At 38.2% G+C, this 19,208-nt stretch overlaps 1 protein-coding gene and 1 pseudogene across 4 annotated transcripts in view; one reads left to right on the top strand and one right to left on the bottom strand.

The window, feature by feature from the left end:
• dmpd (F-box protein dmpd) overlaps window positions 1–19,208 on the bottom strand; it is a 339,784-nt gene that overhangs the window by 279,461 nt on the left and 41,115 nt on the right. The window lies entirely within an intron of this gene.
• On the top strand, window positions 15,152–16,308 carry LOC135711571 (heterogeneous nuclear ribonucleoprotein L-like; annotated as a pseudogene).

The raw sequence follows: 19,208 nt of genomic DNA, 5'->3' as shown, positions 1-19,208 counted from the left end.
CAACTCAATTTGACAGCTTTCTTTCTTTAACATTGCTTAACGATGTATACGACAAAACGTGAATTCAAGTGTAAAAATGATCCTCAAAAGTTTTGTTACGCGTGTGGCAACTATATATTTACAAAATCGGTCAATTTCACTGCTTCGTTGCAAACTGCATACAGGCTTTATTTTAAAATTGATCCTGGAGACTTTGACGAACCGTGGATTCCAAAAGTATTATGTAGTTCGTGCAAAACGTGCTTGGCTAGGTGGATGTCAGGCGCAAGGTAAATTGATTTTTTGAATAACTTTCATATAAACAATTTATGTACAGCAGGTAGTGCTTTGTTCTTTCCTGATCGACATTATCTTACTTCATCTATTTTTGATAAGTGTTAATGTCTTACTTACTAACTCACTTATTTGTTATCTGTCAGTCGCTATTTGTCCTTTGACATGCCCACCATATGGCGTCGACCGTTTTGTCATGCAACGGATTGTTATTTCTGCTTGACAAAAGTTAAGCAACAAGGACGTCACAAAACAGTTGAGTATCCACAAGTGGCTTCTATGACAAAACCTGTTCCACATTCAAGTTCGGTCCCGTATCCTGTTTATCCAAAGCGGAAACGAACGCCCTCTGTTGAATCGACCGTTACAAAAAGTGAGGAGGAATTCAAGGAGGAATGCGAGGAAGACTTCGAGGTGGAATTGGAAAGAAACCCAAAACTGTTTACACAATCCGATTTTAATGATTTGGTGCGAGATCTCGACTTATCGAAGGAGAAATCCGAATTGCTGGCATCACGCTTGAAAGAACACAACATGCTGAGCAAGGAGGTCAAAATTTCTTGTCACAGGAATCGTCACAAGAAATTTGACAAATATTATTCTACAAAGGACAAGGCATGTTTTTGCCATGACGTAAACGGCTTGTTTGAAGAGTTTGGTGAGCCATATGATCCAGCTGAATGGCGTTTATTCATCGATAGCAGCAAGTTGAGCTTGAAAGCCGTTTTACTGCATCAAGGGAATGAGAAACCTTCTATTCCATTAGCTCATGCCGTTAATATGAAGGAAACGTATGAATCAATGGCTCTATTGCTCAATTTGATAAATTACAATCAACACAATTGGAAAATTTGTTCCGATCTTAAAGTGGTTGCCATGTTGACTGGATTGCAACAGGGATACACAAAATATATGTGTGTTTTGTGTAAATGGGACAGTCGAGCTCGTAAGGAACACTACGTCCGAAAAGATTGGCCATAACGGGATAATTTCACAATTGGTAAAGACAACGTTAAAAATGATCCTCTTGTGGTAAAAGAACGCATAATACTTCCACCACTACATATAAAACTTGGGCTATTCAAAAATTTCGTCAAAGCGTTGCAAAAAGAAGGGCCGGCATTCCAGTACTTGAAATCAGTATTTCCAAATTTATCTGACGCAAAGATAAAGGAAGGTGTATTTGTTGGCCCATAGATCAAAAAACTGCTCAATGATTCCGCATTCAATACAGTTTTGACACCAGATGAGGAAGAAGCGTGGAAATCGTTCCAGCGTGTTGTCACAACCTTTTAAGGAAATTTCAGAAGCCCAGATTATGAGGAAGCCGTCGATGAATTGCTCAAAAATTATGAGAAAATAGGTATAAATCAAAAATATTGTGTTTGTTACATATAATTAATTTCAAATCCTTTTATTTCACTGAATCCTGTGTGAATATGTCTTTGAAGATACATTTCCTACATTCTCACATGGATTTTTTCCCGGAAAATCTTGATGACAAGAGTGATGAGCACGGCGAACGTTTTCACCAACAAATGAAGATGATGGAACGTCGTTACCAAGGGTTTTGGGATGAAGCAATGATGGGTGACTATTGTTGGTTTCTGATTCGAGAAACAAGTTCAAAACATCGAAGACAAAGTCATTCGATTCTCAATCATTTTTAATAAAACCTAAATAAATTTCTTTTGTATCAACTCGGTTTTAAATCCTGATATGCCTTAATCAAATTGATATGTAGAGAAAAGAATCTCCCATGAAAACTTTACATGCGATTTGGATGCTTACAACGACACCTAGAAAAGGAACTCTAAAGCTGTTGTATTTCAGCAACATTTTTAAGTGTTTTACAAAAATGCTCATAACTTCGACAATTTCCAACCGATTTCATCCATTAAAGGCTCATTTTCTCCGGTTTTGAATGGACTTTAAGAATAAATTATGGAATGATTTTTTGAATCTTTTTATCCCATTAAAAATGTTGATTACAACAAGATTTTTATGGAAAATTCGCAGGAAAAATAAAAAAAAATGCTGTAAATTTTTAAATGACTTCAAAATTAAATTTTTAATTAAGACATAATATTCTAGTTAACGATAGCAAATTTATTTACCTTCATTTTCATAAAAAAAAGATTTAAAATTGGTGCACTAGTTCCAAAGATATTGACATTTTAGTAATCGTACTTTTGTCCAAAATTCAAAAAATCAAAATTTTTGTATATCTCAAAAATGGCTCTACTTTAATTTTTTTCTGACCACGGCATTGAATTCAGCGTTTGCATTGGAAATGATTTTGCATTGGAAATGATCATCACCTTACCGAGTTCAAAAATGCTGTAAACTAGTGTAATTAAGGAGGAAAATTTAAGCAAATTCACGCGAAAAATATGGAGAATCCAAAGATAATTGCAGACTGAATTTCTAGTCTTTTCTGGAGGAAATTGCAAAACTGTTATTCATACAATTCGTAGCTCTGAAGACATTTTGGAATGATGCTGAGGAAATTCTGGAGAAAATTCCAAACATGAAGCAGTGAAGAGTTCCAAAACAATTTTCTATGCAAATATTTAAAGATCTCGGACACGGAAATTTAAAATCCAGGATTTAGGCATTTTGCCATGATTAGGAATTCAAATTTTTGAGAAATCATGTACACAAACAAATTAGCGGTCACACACGGATCCCAGTCTAATTCCGGAGATGAACTAGCCATAGACTAAAAATCTCCTTAATAAAGAATTTAAAAAAAGGATCCCAGTCTAAGAAAACTGAACTGAGGTTTGAATTTTTTTTTCGACATTCTGCTTGTCTCAATAGTTTCAGAAAGGGTGAAGTATGGAAAATATCAAACTTGAAAAAATGTTCGAACATAAAAATATCAAAATGAAAAATCTGCGTTCAGGTGAAAAGTTTTCGAGGTATTAAGGGAAATACATGTAAGACGTCAAAAACTCGACGATTTTCGGAATTTTTTGTGAGCAAATGAAACAACGAAAACGTTTGGGGTTTTTTTGCATTAAATTGCTTAAACCTTCCTCTACATTTGAGATTTTTTCCATTGGTGTGTGACCTCTGTGGTTCCTTGGGGTCACATCGGAAGGAGGTCGCCACCAGTGGGGATTGGTAATTTGCGGGCGTTCTAGAGACCTGAAAAATGGACAAAACTTACTTTTATCAATTGGACCTTATTCAGAAAAGATTTTTGTTCTATGCAAACCTCTAAAACCCAAAATAAAACAATTTAAAAATTTAGAAAAAAATACCTGAAAAAAAATTGATTTTTCACTGTTTTTTTTCCACTGTAGGCAGACCTGAAAATTATTTATTATTATTTTTTCATGATATCAGTGGTTCACATAGAGAAAAAATCTATTTCCTTTAAGATGCGTCAAGTTTCAAGTCATTTGGATGAGAACTTTTTGAGTTATCTTTCCCGCCAATTTGGAAAACACCGTTTCGAGAAAAATGCGTTTAAAGTTTTGGGTTGTATAAAAACATGATTTCTGGAACTTACGGTTAATCGGCGATACCGGGGCCATAGATCACTCCTTCCTCGTGCTCGTAGCATTTAAAAAAAAAATTAAAGTAAAATATAAAAAATCGATGAGAATATTTCTCCCCTTAAGGCTAACAAAAATATTCGAATCATTCGCACGTCCAAAAAGGCATGAAATTGCAGACTTTTTTCCCTTGATTTGTTTCCGTCGATCTTGTTTTCCGTGCTGAGCACCAATGCTACCGACGCCAGGGAGGCAGCTCCCACACCTGGACCCTACCTATCGACAAATAAACCCATGAACCGGGGACCAACGGCTTTACTTCCCTTCCGAAGGAAGGCGTGATCAGAGGCGGTTATGCCTCAGAACATCCCGGCGGCGCCGACAGATATTGAACCCAGGCCTGCTGAGGTGAGAGGTAATCACGCTACACCACCGGCTCCGCTAATTGCAAAGTCTTGAACGTGGACATATTTTCGAAACTGAGACACTGTAAATAATTCACGATGCCACAAACAACGATGGACAAATTTTTAGGATACTGGATTTAAGGAATTTTAAGAATTCCTGATTATTTCCCAGTTGGATCCGATTTTTCCGGTTTAGTGACCACCCTGGCAGGGCGGCTATTAGATTTAAGAAATTAAATTCCCTGGTTTTTCCCGGGTACCCAACATATTTTTTCCCGGATTCATAAAAATAGCTAAATGTGGTATAGAAGGAATACCGGCATGGTTGATTTCATCAATAGAACAGGAAAATACCGCTCTTTCCTCTGTCTTCAAATACATACCATAAAGGCTAGAAATGCAGACACTTAGTCCACAAATTAGAGGCGTCTCGTCCGCATGTACAACCTGTTCATTTTTGTTGTTTTACTAAGCCTAGACTAGACTAGAGACTAGAGCAGTTTTTGACGTAGGACCAGGCATGGAAAATCATTTGCATTCATTTCATACATTCATTTACATTCATTTGCCTCTTACTTTTTTCATCGACAGTATTCTGCAAAATTATGTATAGAGCTTTAGTAGGTTTTGTTATTGGCTACAACTTTTGCCCATAACTCAAATCTTTATCTCTTATGCATCACGAATTAGACCGGGCAGAACTTGATACTGTTTTTCAGTGAATGTAAAATACATTCATTGAAAAACAGTAGTGGATTCTGTTCGCTCTGGTTCATCATGCATAAGAGATACGTATTTGAGTTGTTAACAAAAGTTGTAGCTAATAATAAAACCTACAAAAGTTCAATACATTATTTTGCAGAATTCTGTTGATGAAAAAAGTTAGAGGCAAATGAATGTAAATGAATGCACGAAATGAATGCAAATGATTTTCCAAGCCTGCGTAGGGCTACGTCTGTGATTTCTATATGGGGTACACTTTTTGAAAACCGAAAATGGAAAATGTAACAAAATTATGAAAGAATTTGAACGTTAATAACTCAGCTGCCCCTCGACCAATTCCAAAATTTTTATCACCAATCGATTAGAAATATTTCTACGCATCTGCAAAATATAAGAATTTATCATTTTTCAAAATAAAACTATTGAAAATTTAACGCATGTGCAACTGTTGCTATGATAGTTAAAATTATCACCGATTGCCTGCGAAAAGTGATTTCCCTAACATCGATTTCAAAGTTGAATTTCATCCGGTCTCACCCAACGGTGTTTATTCAATCACCACGTGATGAGTGGTGGTGTTCTCCAGTACACAACGAAAGGCTGCCTGCAAGCAGCGAGCTGCAGCCCACATGAGCATCCATAGAAGGAGTAAGAAGCCGCACCGCTATATATCGGAATAGTAGCTCTTCGTGAGTCGCTGTGGGTCATCTATGCCAAGCGCGTCATACTAAAGAGTATAAACAGAGAGAACCCCGCTCAAATTCCTATTCCTACACAAAACACAAACGCCTGCTGCAGTTAACAAATAACATTTATTATATAAGACCACGTAGTCCTACGTCACCTTTGTGTACAACCCCCCCATAGGGCTGTCCCTTGAAGTTTTTATTTTCTTGAACTGTTTGAGATTTCTGACTATAACAAAATTAAAATTTCAAATTTGGCGTAGCTTTCAAGATCTTCGATTAAAAAAATCATGACTCATAAAAACGGACATTTAGAAATTTTAGGATTCTAAACCTTAGAAGACTTGTCTATTGTTGAGAATGCCAAATAAGCTTTGACGAGAAATTTCGAGGAGTTTGTGGAATAATTCTAAAGGAATGTTACTAGAGGTTTCAGCTTGTTATGAGAAAAATTTCAAGAAAATTGTGAGGAGAACAAAAGGTAAAATCTAAGGTAGTTCCCCATAATATGGGGATTTTGAGTAGAATTTCAGGAAATTCAAAAGTAAATCTGAAGGAATTTCAGAGAATATTTCCATTCGGAGGAAAACTCTTCCCTACGATAAATGTAATGATGATATGCCTACAATTCTGACCCTAACCCCTAATAATTACCTACGGCTGGAAATATCTCAAATGTTAATAACTCAATCAATCAATCAATCAAAGAGAATCTAGAAGAGCATGTTGATAGTACAATCAACTCTCCACACATCGAGATTTTTTAAACACACCTCAATTAATTCTGCGGTCCCTTCATTTTTTCCATGTATTGTACATTTGGTCGATGTTCTATGTAGTGCTATTTTGATTCTATAAATCGGTATGTTAAAGCAAAAACATAACTTTTGCATTGTGTGAGTTTGATGCTAAAATGATAAGTGGCGATTATATTGAGTCCCTGAACCCAATCGTCCACATCCGAACATGGAAAATCCAAAAGCATCTAATTCTGAATATAACATACAGAAAATCATTTCACAATTACCAGCTAGTTTCAAGGGAATTCCAAGGAGAATTCAAAAAAAATTGTGGCTATTTCAAGGAATTTCCGAGAAGGTTCCAAAGAGGGGAATTCACAAGAGTAGATTTGAAAAACAAATTGAGAAGCATTTCAGGAGATTCTGAAGAAATTTTCATGGGAATACTAAAGAGAGTTTCAAGAGAATTATAAAAAGATTTCAACTTCCACTGAGATTTTCTCGAAGGTATTTTGAGACGAATTTCAAGGGAATGCTGAGGTAAATTCCCGTGGATTTTTGAGCTAAAATCCAAGCAATTTTGGGAGAATACTAAACTTTACCAATAGATTTCAGAGGATAATTCCAATGTATTTTTTTAAGAAAATTATGGAGAAATTAGGAAGATAAATGTAGAGTGATTTTCAAGAGTTTATGGGGAAAATATCTTGGGAATACCGGAGAGAATCAAAATATTAATTGGGGTAATCCTGAAAGTCACGGACATTTTAACATTTTGGAATGATGCTAAGGAAATCTTTTCAAAGATGTCCGGAAAAAGTCCAAAGAAATAGTTACAGGATTAAGATTTTTTATTTTTTATTGAGAATAAATTTCAAGATCTTGGCCTAAGAAAACTGTCTAAGATTATGGCACTGAAAAAGTGTAGCACTGAAATATGTGCGATCTTATGCTTGGAAAAACTAGAACCGGGAAAATTATCACGATCTTGGACTTGACAAATTTATAAAACCCTTACATTTTATAATATCTAAGACTTAAGGGGAAGCTCACCGGCCCAAAAATAAAAAAATATTTTCGATACGTTTTTATTTTTCTAAAAATATTGGGAAAAATTATCAAAAATCCAAGAAAATCAGTTTCTTCCTTAGATTTTTGTCAAAAATTACATGCAAAAAAATTTTTTCTATCCCATCATGAAAAATAATTGGACTCTCAGAAAAACCGAAAAGTTGATGTTTTGTGGTTTTTTGAGTCCAACTTTATGCCATAATGACTTATAAAACATGTTTTTGCACGTGAATTTTCTTTAAAAAATTAGAAAAAATGTGATTTTTTTAGATTTTTGATACTTTTTTTCAATATTTTTAGAAAAATCAAAACGTAATTATTTTTTTCGAAGCGGTGAACTTCCCCTTAAGGTATCCCACAGCAAAGAAAAGGTAATAATTCATGATTCTAAAAGAAATAATCGAGATATCGGACCTGGAATTTTTATTAACAGAATTCTTAATAAAGAAAAGCATGTTAAGGTGTCAATTGAAATCCCGGTTATTTTCCATTTTCCCTGTTGTTTTTGATTCCCGGATAATGCCCGGTTATCGGTTTTATCTTGGATTGGAGGCTGCTGTTTTCAACTATCAACGAATGATGAACTGACTCAATCATACCAGGTGTTTCAACAAACACAATACGTACCTGAAACGAAAAAAAAAATGCAAAAATCTTATTAATCATGTGACAAACGAAATTTGACAAATTGTACGTCCTTAATTATAAGCATCATTTATCTGAAACCTGTGAACAGTTTTTCGCCTATCTTAATCTACATTTCCTAAACATATACTTATATTTCACAGGCCAGCAAATCTTATAAACATTTCATCGTGCACTGCGTAAACTCAATCAAATCTATACCGTAACCTGAAATTGACGCACAATCATGCCAGATACATGACCACATAGTTAGTCTCGCAGAGCAGCAATTTGACCTCCTACTGTGGTCGCCATATATGTTCTACCCAGGCGGGCAGAGTCAAATACAAAATATCATTCACCATTCCGATCATTCCTGTTTTCCGAAGCATTTAATTAATGCCTATGTTGGACCATGCGTTCATCTGTGGCCGTCCATCGATCGCCGGCAACCGACAACGATGGATGACGCCTGGGCGATAAAACCAATTAAATTGAAACACAAGACATACAACAACAGCATCAGCAGCAGCAGCAGCAGTCCTTCAGTTTCAATTCCTAAAAAAAAACTAGTGTGTCCAAGCTCGCTTATGGACCTACATGGTGGCTGAAAGAAGTTGTCCAAAGTCCTCCACTGACTACTGCTGGCTAGGAGGAGATATGACATGAGTTCTGAGTGAGCTACTGCTGTAGCTGCCAAGTCGCCTACGGAGGACCTCCTCTTTCGGCGGTCTAGTTTTTCCTCCATACATAGGTATCGGACACAGTGCCAAGGCGGTTGGAAACTCTTTGCAAAACTATTCAGAATTTTCTAGTTTAGCTTTGTTGAGCCAACTAGTGTTGATGGGGCAAGAGGAGGGGTGCATCTGCAAGTTGCCACAAATGGAATAAAAGCTATCAAGTGAGAGAAGAAAAAACTATAAAACTAGCATACCGAAAGAGACGGCATTTATTCAATTTGGCTGGGTTGGCTTTCGGAATGAATCTCATAGGCTGGATTACGACAGAAGTTGACTTGTGCTCACTACTGATTGCAAGTTGATGCATAGGTTTCAGTTACAAGGTAGGTCTCACAGGCCGTAAAGTTAGATTCAGCTCCATGTGCCAGGCACAAACATTACTTTCGATATCGCATCAAACTATTTAGCAAAACCCTAACCAGGAAGGCAACAGAGCAACATATTTTATGTTCGGGGGAAACTCTTTTAATGCCTTCTTGGGAGAACGGCCGAATCTGCAGATCTAGGTATTCATTCATATACATACGTGGCTGTGTCTCATCGGTATGTACTACCCTCGTCTGATGGCAAGAGGACACACAAATTGCCAACATCGTTAGAGCCGGGAAAAGTTACGAGTCTCCAAGTAGGATTCATTTCCCTGAAGAATCAAAGAATTTTACCGTGCAGAGAGGCAAACTTTTGTGCTGAAATGCTCTATGACACATTCATACTGTGCACATTCAAAAAAACACACATACACTTGGGCAGAATACCCAAGGCACGCATCAGGAGACAACAGAGGACCAACTTCTTTTTAGCTAGAGCCAGAGTAGTGCCGAATAAAACAAACGTTTTATCACAAAGTTCTGTTCTGCAAGAGGGGAAATTTTCCGCATCAAGAAAGTACAATGTTGTTATATCGTTAGGGGGTCTCGGACTGGATTGGGGTCGGGTTGCCGTCCAGCGGGCGTGCGGAGTCGTGAGATGTGAGGGGAAGAAGTGATGTGTGTGGACATATACGTCGGAAACTTTCGGGGAAGTTTGATCTTTTCCTTCGCCATCGACAGTCAAAGCGACAGTTAACCCAACGGAAAACGGTCCGAATTGATTGTCGGCGAACCCCGCATCGTTTGAGTGATGATGAGGCTTCAGGGTTGTTCACAGGAAAGCTTTTGTTGAAAGTTGTGTGTGCTCTTTCGTCCTTCATTCTTCGGAAGCAATTATCCCGATGCCGAAGGGAACTGTAACTTTCCAGCTATGGTTAATGACGTAGACCGAAGGAAACTTCAGGTATATAACCGAGAAATTTGTCACAATCTGTGCCTGCATAAATTGGTCCCCTCATGAAATCGTAACGCATTATCTCAACTTCTCCGAGCATCTACGTACACTTGCAAAGATTGTCAAGGATTAGAAAGCTCTCAGTTAATAACTGTGGGGGTGGTGCTTGAAGAACACTCAGTTCATGGCTAGCATAAAGCTCGAGCTCCCTCAAGTGAAATCCATTTACCAGGAGACATTCAATGGGTGTCAGAACGAATGGCCGAAAGTCATTTGGGTGAACTACAAATGGGAATCTATTTTATGCTTAGAATTGGTGAATTTCTTTCCATAGCGTCTATTATATGGGATTGACAGCACCTTCTCAGATTTCATTGAAAATTTGTGGGTATAAAGACAGTCTGCATGCTTAATTTATTTTTTTTAAATCTGGATTGCAATTTGAAAAAGGCTGATTTTTTTATTGGATTTTTTTTTACAAAAAAAATATCTCTATAAAACGATAAGACCATCAAATTTTTGTTTTTCCTTTCCTTTATTTAACGTCGGTCTCTGCCAATCACCGACGGACATCGATTGCCATCCATTAACGGCAATCGAATGTGCAGCAAGGCGTAGATTTTAATGCCTCAGAAAAATCCCACCGACCTCGGCTGGGATTGAACCCAGACCCATTGGAGTGAGAAAGTAGTGACGCTTGCCACTACAACAACGGCGCCGAATACTATCAAAAATTTGGTCATTATCGTTGGTTTGTGTCCATATTTCGAAGATTTGTCCATTCGACCTTTTGTCTCTTTAAATTCAATTCGATATTTTGTCCATTTAGGGCTTTTGTCCATACGACCCTTTGTCAATTTAGAGCTTTTGCCCATTCAGGGTGTTGACTCAATGAAGAAAACAGGCTCAACTCTTCAACCAAGTGAATTCAACTGAGTTGATCAATGACTTGCCTTGTCTAATCCCAGCTTGACTCTTTACCATTCTTGCCTTTACTCAAAGGCGCTCCAATGCGCTCAAGGGATTGATTTTTGTTGGACAATGCTGGATCGAGCATTTTTTCAGACGCAATTAGGAGTAATTAAGAGAAGCATATACTCATTAGCAGCTTAAATTTTGAAACTAAGAGATGAACTAGCCTATGGCTAAAAATCTCTATAATAAAGAAAAAAAAATTGAAACAACTGAAAGCGTCTAGCGTCTACGGAAATAGATTTTAATCTCAGTTCACCTCCGGAATGTTGAATTCATAATAGGCTCAAAATCATCGAAATACCCTTTTATTTCGGTAACTTTTACTCAACTTGCGAAAATGTAACGTCAAGCATTTTTTTTAACTAGTTCGTTTATTTAATAGGCTCAATCGTGTGCGACACTTAGCGGAGCTAAAAATCAGTAATGTTTGAATTTACATTTTAAACAGCAGTAGTTTTAGCAGTTAGTATTGGGTACCAATTACTCGTGGCGGGCTCGAGGTTAATGGGTAACAGTCTCGATTGGAAGGAGCTAGGTAGGAAACTGGTTTCTGAAGTCTCCTTTAGATACTACTCTCGGACGGTTGACTAAATCATGGCTGGGCAGGGGCAAGTAGCACAGAAACAGGATGATAATAAGACTGGAACGCAATGGCTGGAAATTGTTTGGAAAGGAAGGGAAGGTCACATCAAACATCAGACAAACAAAGGAATTCGTAGATCGGCTGCATGTAGGGAAGATCACAGGTTCCCAATACATCTCTTACTTCACGGAAGGGTTGTCTACCTCGGACCACTAGGGTATCCAACAGTCGTGCTCTGGAGGCGTCATTACCCGGGCAATACCAAACTGCGTGATCGATATCATCATAACCGGTTCTACACCTACATATATTGATGTCGACGAGGTTTATTGATGTGCGTCTAGCGAGTAGTACTTGGACATAAGACTTGACATCACTTATATCCAGACCTTTGAACCACGCTCTCGAAGAAATATTTGGAATAATGGAATGTAACCACCGTCCAAGAGAATTACTTGTCCAATCGTTTTGCCAACTTAAAAGATAACTCTGACGTACTAATGGGAAAAATTCATCATGTGAAATTCTTCTATCATAAATCTCGCCTTGTTGTGTGTCCACCTTTGCGAGAGAGTCCGTCTTCTCATTGCCTGGGATTGAGCAATGTGAGGGGACCCATACAATGCTAATCCTATATGATCTTTCGACCAGCAAACAGTGCTGAGATTTGTCATTGTCACTGACAGACTTTCGCGCGATATTGACTAAATTGTTCGTCACATAGTCACTGACAGACTTGATCCTCAAAAAAACCTTCGTCAAAATCTCTTTAATTTTTTCGTCAATGACAAAGATTCACCTGGTAACAAAAAGTGTAATTTAGTACATTCTGTGTCACATTATTGTTATCCAAGTAGCTCAGGACGTAGATACTTATTCACTAAAATGGATCCATGTAATTGTTTTGCTCAAGTCATTTAATTTCGTTACAAATTTAGCTAATAAATAAATCTGCACATGTTCGTCACTGACAGCATTGTCATTGACAATTGACATGGTTTGCCTTGACTATGACTGCTGGCTGCAATGAGTGACCAAAGCAGAATTGTCAATATCACCGTGTACTGTCGAGATTTTGCAGCACTGCCAGCAAACTCATCTGCTCCCTTACCTTTGAAAGGAAATAAGAAGAGTGCTTACCTTTTCCCAATGCGAAGTTGATTGCTGCTAGCTCAGCAACATAAGCGGAACAAGGTTCCTCAAGTTTCCGAAAGTCGGTTGAGTATTCATTGAAGACACCGAAGTCAGTGGATCCATCAGTGGAAAATCTTCTATTGCAATTGACTTGTGGGTACCAGCAAAAATACTGGGATCAAAACATCAAGCATTGAACAAACACCAGTTCGCAACTCTATTTAAAATTTGTAATGAAGACCCATCCTCAAACTACACCGAGTAATTAAATTGTTTGAAACTAGCAAAGTATAACTGACTTATTCATAAGTTTCCGTTAAAAGAAATATTTCCCTGAATTTGAATTAAATTCCCCGATTTTCCAGGTCCAGAAATGAATTCCCTGATATTCCCTGATTTTTCAGGATTTTCGAGGTAGTCGAATCCCTGCCATTCTACCTTTTGTGCTTCGCTCTTTTGTAGGACAAATGCAGAGGTGCCAGTGAATTTTAATTTTGAAGTAATAGAATGATGCAAAATCACGTTTCGAGATAATTCGAATCAATTTGACTGTTTTCAAAGCGCTTCATTTTTATTTAAGCAAACGATATGCATGAGAATTTTAGAGTGGAATGCTTCTATTCGCTCTTTTTTTAGCATTTTCGTTTAATGTAGGCTATTCACGTGCGGACAGGGAAACGAATTGAATGGTGCAGCGCTTTCGCAAAACCCAAAAATGGCTTTGGTCCTTAAACTCCGAATTAATGCAACTTATTTAACGTTATATTACGGAACTGTGTCATTTCGCCGAAGGACGTTTCGCCGAATGGGTCATTTCACCGGATTTTTATCATGAATCAAACTGAAAGAACTGGTCATGTTTAAAAGAAGGAAACATTTCTACAAATGTAATACATTGATTGTTTAAAAATTTCCGAAATCAGAACAACTTGAAAGAACTGCTCATGTTTAAAAGAAGGAAACATTTCTACAAATGTAATACATTGATTGTTTAAAAATTTCCGAAATCAGAACAACTTGAAAGAACTGCTCATGTTTAAAAGAAGGAAGCATTATATTTGAATAGCATGTCGAACCTTCTTAATCTTTTTTCGAGACTGATTTCAAAATTTACTGATCTTTGAGAAAAGTTTAAGCCCGGTCTTCGGCGAAACGTCCTTCGGTGAAATTTCCCGCTCCCGTTCGTCACTGACAGCATTGTTATTGACATGGTTTGCTTTGACGATGACTGTTAGCTCAAATGAGTGACCAGAGCAAAATTGTCAATATCACCGTGTATTGTCGAGATTTTGCAGCACTACCTATGCCTTACTGCAGAATACAGTGTTGCCCACAAAACAGCTGCTTTATCATGCCATAAGATTATCAATCTCTTAAACAATTGATAACTATTTGACTATTTGATTCAATTGACGTTTGGCTTAAAATCTATATTCTGAAAAGATTTAGTTGAGAAAATTTTCAATAAGATTAGCTATAGAACTTTTGTAAACAATATGGAAAAAGGCAAGAAGACTATGAACAAAAATTTTTGATGTCCTATAATAATTTCCATATAAACTTCAAATGATTTGTTGCAAGTCAGTTTTTTACCAAGTTACCGAATTCAAATTTTGAGAGGTTAATCAGGACCTAATTTGGAACCGTTTTAGCACTGTGTAGCGATAATTTCAAATATTGCATCAGTCTTATATACATGTTGTAGGAAGGAGCAATAAAAATAGAATAGGACTTAATTCCTAACCTAATATGTTCTATTGGAAATAAAACTTTTACTCCAACAACGGGGGTTTTAATTAAGCATCTTAATTTGAAACGCTATGGGATTCGAAGTTTGAAAATTTGTGGTGAAAAGTTATCAAGCGATGTGGACAGGGTTGAGATTTTTTCGTATTGTTACCGAAAACGGATTTACCGTTGATGAGTTGTATAATGCTGACGAGTTCGCACTCTTTTCCAAAGCGCTTCATGGCCATGCTTGCGTTCATAGCGAAAAGATCTCAGCGCCAGCTTTCAAACGGGCCAAAGAACGTGTTACGTTTATGCCACGTGCCAAATCTTCTGGAACTCATAAATTGCCAATTTTGATGATTGTAAAATCAAAATCTCCACGAGCTTTTAAAAATGTCTAGATTACTGTTCAATATATGTCATTCAAGAATGCTTCAACATTGGTTTCATCAGACCTTTGTTCTTTGTTCCAAAGGTTCGTCATTTTTCTGAGCAAACTGGCACTGAAACGAAGGCCTTTCTCGTTCTCGATAACTGTACCGCACACAAGGGGTGGTGACTCTACACACTTATTTTGTGCCAACTTTTTTCTCAGTGTTCCTCAGTGTGCCGCAGCTGTACCGACAGTGCCGAGAATTCATTGAGCTGACTTTTGTTTACTTGTGAATAATGCCTTGTTTGGCAACCCGGTATTTTAACAGCTCTTGTTTTGTTTTGTCTACACAAGTTGGGACTACACATTGGAAGCAAGGATGCCTGCAACGGACGAGCCCCATTGCTACACGATCCTACCATCTTCGGCGGAAAACCGACCCCGTACAACGACCGTCAATCTTTAGTCAACCATGGTCCTGAACCAGCCCTTCTGAGAGCTGGCGGAGGAAACGGATTTGCACCGAATTTTTCACCGCCCGAGTTTCATCCGTCGGAAAACTGGAAACCAACACCGGCCGGAACATACGTCGGAGTGATGAAGGACGCACCGCTGACCCGAAATGGACCAGCCAACTTCATTCATCCGGCACAGCAGCTGGACGCAGTGATGATGGTCTACGGACTGTTCAATCTGTTCTGCCTGTACGGAAATGTTGTCAGGATAAAGTGCCTGAAGAGCAAAGAGGGTACCGCCATGGTCCAGTTGGGAGACGCCATCGCCGTCAAACCAGTCAACAATCCAGCGCTTGAACAACATTCCAATCGGAAATGATGGTAGCGAAATTCAGATTGCATTTTCCAAGCAGAACTACTTGTCAGAGTCCACCAACCCCTACACCCTGCCGGACAATTCCATCAGCTTCATGGACTACAGCGCCTCCAAGAACAATCGCTACCTTTCGTTGACCCAGGCCAGCAAAAATCGCATTCTGCCACCTAGCAAGATTCTCCACTTCTTCAATACCCCACCCGTTATATCCTAGGATCTGCTGTTGTTTGCATTCACCACCAAGGACTACCACCCGGCGCCAGTGCGAATGTTCCCGCTGGAATCGGAACGTTCCTCCTTCGGATTGGTCGAGTTTCCGAGCGTAGCCCTGGTAGTGAACGCCATCATGAAGTGCAATCACAGCGCGATCGATCACAAAGGCACACAATTCCCGATGATGAAGCTGTGTTTCTCCTCATGGACATGGACATGGCACCAGCACCTGGCAACCCAATGTCGGCAGCGTCCGCGACAGCCTCCATCGTGGCCGCAGCGTCCGGTGGTGTGACGCCCATTTCAGTGACGGGCGGCTGTCTCAAATCCGAACACGATGAATCAATGTAAAATGGAGTCCATGTCCTTAGAAGGAAAGCAAAAGCAACGACGTAACTCGTTCGTCAGCTCTCACCCCACCATCAACGATCATTATCGTCATTGTCAGCACCATCACACATACACACCCCCATGCAACGTTCTTTCCAATTTGATCCGAGACTACACGGCGGTTGCTGCTGCTGGTCCGTCTCCTTTAAAATTAGTCAAAAGAATATTGTACGAGACGGACCAGCTGCAGCATTAGAAGCAGCCGCAACCGTGGGAGCTGCATCGCTAATTCGTGTAGCCGTGGCTGGAAACCTCGGTCCGGTCACGATACCGCTATCTGCTGTTCTTTGTCTTTTACGCGGAACTGATGTATCTAGTTCTTCGGACAGGTATCAGGATGTGCGCTGACAAATCGATTTAGGAGAATACATGGTGAGACTTGGTGGAGATTCACGGTTGTGTTTTGAAACAAATTTATTATATTGTCGCAACATAAATATCAAATTTTGACACATGCACACTGCGCAGGCGCAGAAAAAGTTCAGTGTTGCCAGTAACTTTAAAGATCAGAAAAATTGTAACCATGGGTGCCAAACAGTGCCAATAACTGTGCCCAGGTGTGCCCAAGCTTGTTTTTGGCACACTGTGCGGAGTGATCAACCCCTTAACCGCACACCATTTCCATGATCAGCTGGTATTCTTCCCCAAATGTTACACCGCTGCTTCAATCTATGGATCAGCAAGTCATGCAAATTGTAAAGATGAAGTACAAGGAGAAGTTAACCATGGAAATTTCCAACGAGCTTACTGACATTGGACTACGACTTAAGCGGATTAACCTGATAGATGTAGCTTAAGTGAATTTCCATTTTGAAATTCCTGGTTTTTTCCTGGTTTTCCTGGTCAATGATTTAAAAATTTCCTGGTTTTAAAAACCATGTATTTGAAAAAACAATTTTTAATAAAAAAAATAAAGTGAATCCTTGTACGATCATTCTTCGCGCAATGCGGAATTTCACGTACCAAAATAGGTATTAAGGTTCTTGTGAATGCCCGTGAAATCTTTATCTGATTGTTTGCTGTAAAGAAGCTAGTAGGGAGCCGCGCTACTTCGTCGTATCATGGCGCCTATTTCCGTTTTATGTGCTAAAACTATAATAGCAAAGCGTTTTCACTCATGTTTTTGCAAAAACATCTTTGCTTACAAGATTAATTACGATTGACACTGAAACATTTGCGATAACCCGTAAAATGAGAGATTTTAGGGGTGTATGACGAAGAAAAGCTGACATACGACGGACCAGCGCGGAGCCCTATCTAATGTCTGAAATTTAGAGATCTATAAGCCCCTAAATCTTGAGATTTCTGTTTTTGAAACTGTGATTTTTTAACTTTATTATTGAGATTTTTAGCCAACGGGCTAGTTTATCTTAAGGTGAAATTGCGAAGTGTGATATGAATGAGGACTCTTTAAACAAACCTTTGCTTCTGACAATTTTACGGATTTCCAGTTTGTTTAAATTGTCCGCAAATCGTCAACGATTAAGGATCTTATTTAGTGGAATTTTGATTACAACTTGATTTAAAAATCATATGATTTAAAGATTTCATAAACAACGTTAAACGTTAAAAAGACTGACTGCTGAAGTTCATAGAAACTCCCTAAAGTTCGTAGAACTTCCCTGAGGCGTTAAGGTTTTTCCTGAAGGGTTAATTGAAGTTTGTATTGCCTGAATTTCATGGGAATTCCCCGAAATTCGAAGGACTTTTCTTAAGATCTTAGGACTTCCCTGGAGTTCGGAGTTTTTTTTTAATTCATAGGAGTTTCTTAAATATCGTAGAAGTACCACGAAGTTCGTAGAAATTCTCAGAAGTTCGTAAGACTTTCTTCAAGTTCGAAGAACTTTCTCGAAGATCTGAGGACTTCCCTGAAGTTTGAAGGACTTAACTGAATATATGAGGAACCTAAATTTAGGTTTTCCAAAAGTTTGTGGGACTTTCCTTAATTTTTAGGAAATTCCCTGAAGTTTGGAGAGCTCCCATGAATTTCGTAGAACTACCTGTAGTTCAATCGACTTCTCGGAAGTTCTAGGAACTTTTTTGAGCTTGGAGAACTATGTTAAGTTCAGAGGACTTCCCAAGAGTATTGAAGACTTCTATGAAGCTCGGAAAAATCCATAAGTGTCATAGGATTATCCTTAAGTTTTAAGCAATGCCTAAATGTCGTAGAAGTTACATTAAATCTGTACAAAATTCTGTAAAATTCGTAGTTATTCCCCAAAGATTAAAGGACTTCCCTGAAGTTCGTAAGACTTCTCTGAAATTTGTAGATCTTCTCTGAAGGTTCGGAGAGATTTCCTGACCGTCGTTGGTCATCACAGTAGTTCACAGGATTTTCCTGAAACTTGTAAGACTTTCCCGAATTTTGTAGAACTTGCATGAAGTTCGAATGCCTTATCTGAAGTTTTTAGAAATAGAACTTTTTTATTTAACATGTTGAACAGGTACTTCAAAGTAGTTACGCACAAATCATACATGCAATTGATTCGAGAAAAAAATTAAATTAAAAATAAATACGAAATATATTTACTAAATTCTCAGGGTAAATTTTGTTCATCAATGTTTAGTTGTGTGAAAGATTTAGTTTGAACAAAATGGTTAGTTTTGACCTGATTATAAAAAGAAACTTTGACATACATAAAATTTTAAACATATTTAAATTATACAAACAAGATTATTTTCCTGGTGGACTTATGAAATTCCTGGTTTTTTCCCGGTTTTTCCTGGTGAAAATGAATTCCCGACTTTTTCCCGGTTTTCCTGGTTTTCCTGGTTCACTTGCCATCCTGTGGCTTCATGAAGCTTGGTTGGATGTTTCACAAGTAGCGATTCAACAATCATGAGTCAATATAGGATGGATAGTTGGTTCCAATCTGCTGCACCAACAAGACGACGTTCCGCTGGCCGTATTGTTCGACTCTCAGAGGTACAATTGAGGAATACTC

Source organism: Ochlerotatus camptorhynchus, unplaced genomic scaffold (assembly GCF_037179485.1).
Source record: "Ochlerotatus camptorhynchus isolate MF236.1 unplaced genomic scaffold, CSIRO-AGI_Acam_v1.1 ptg000434l, whole genome shotgun sequence".
Lineage (NCBI taxonomy): Eukaryota > Metazoa > Arthropoda > Insecta > Diptera > Culicidae > Ochlerotatus > Ochlerotatus camptorhynchus.
The sequence above is the reverse complement of the archived record's forward strand: the minus strand, read 5'-3'. Positions and strand labels throughout refer to the sequence as shown.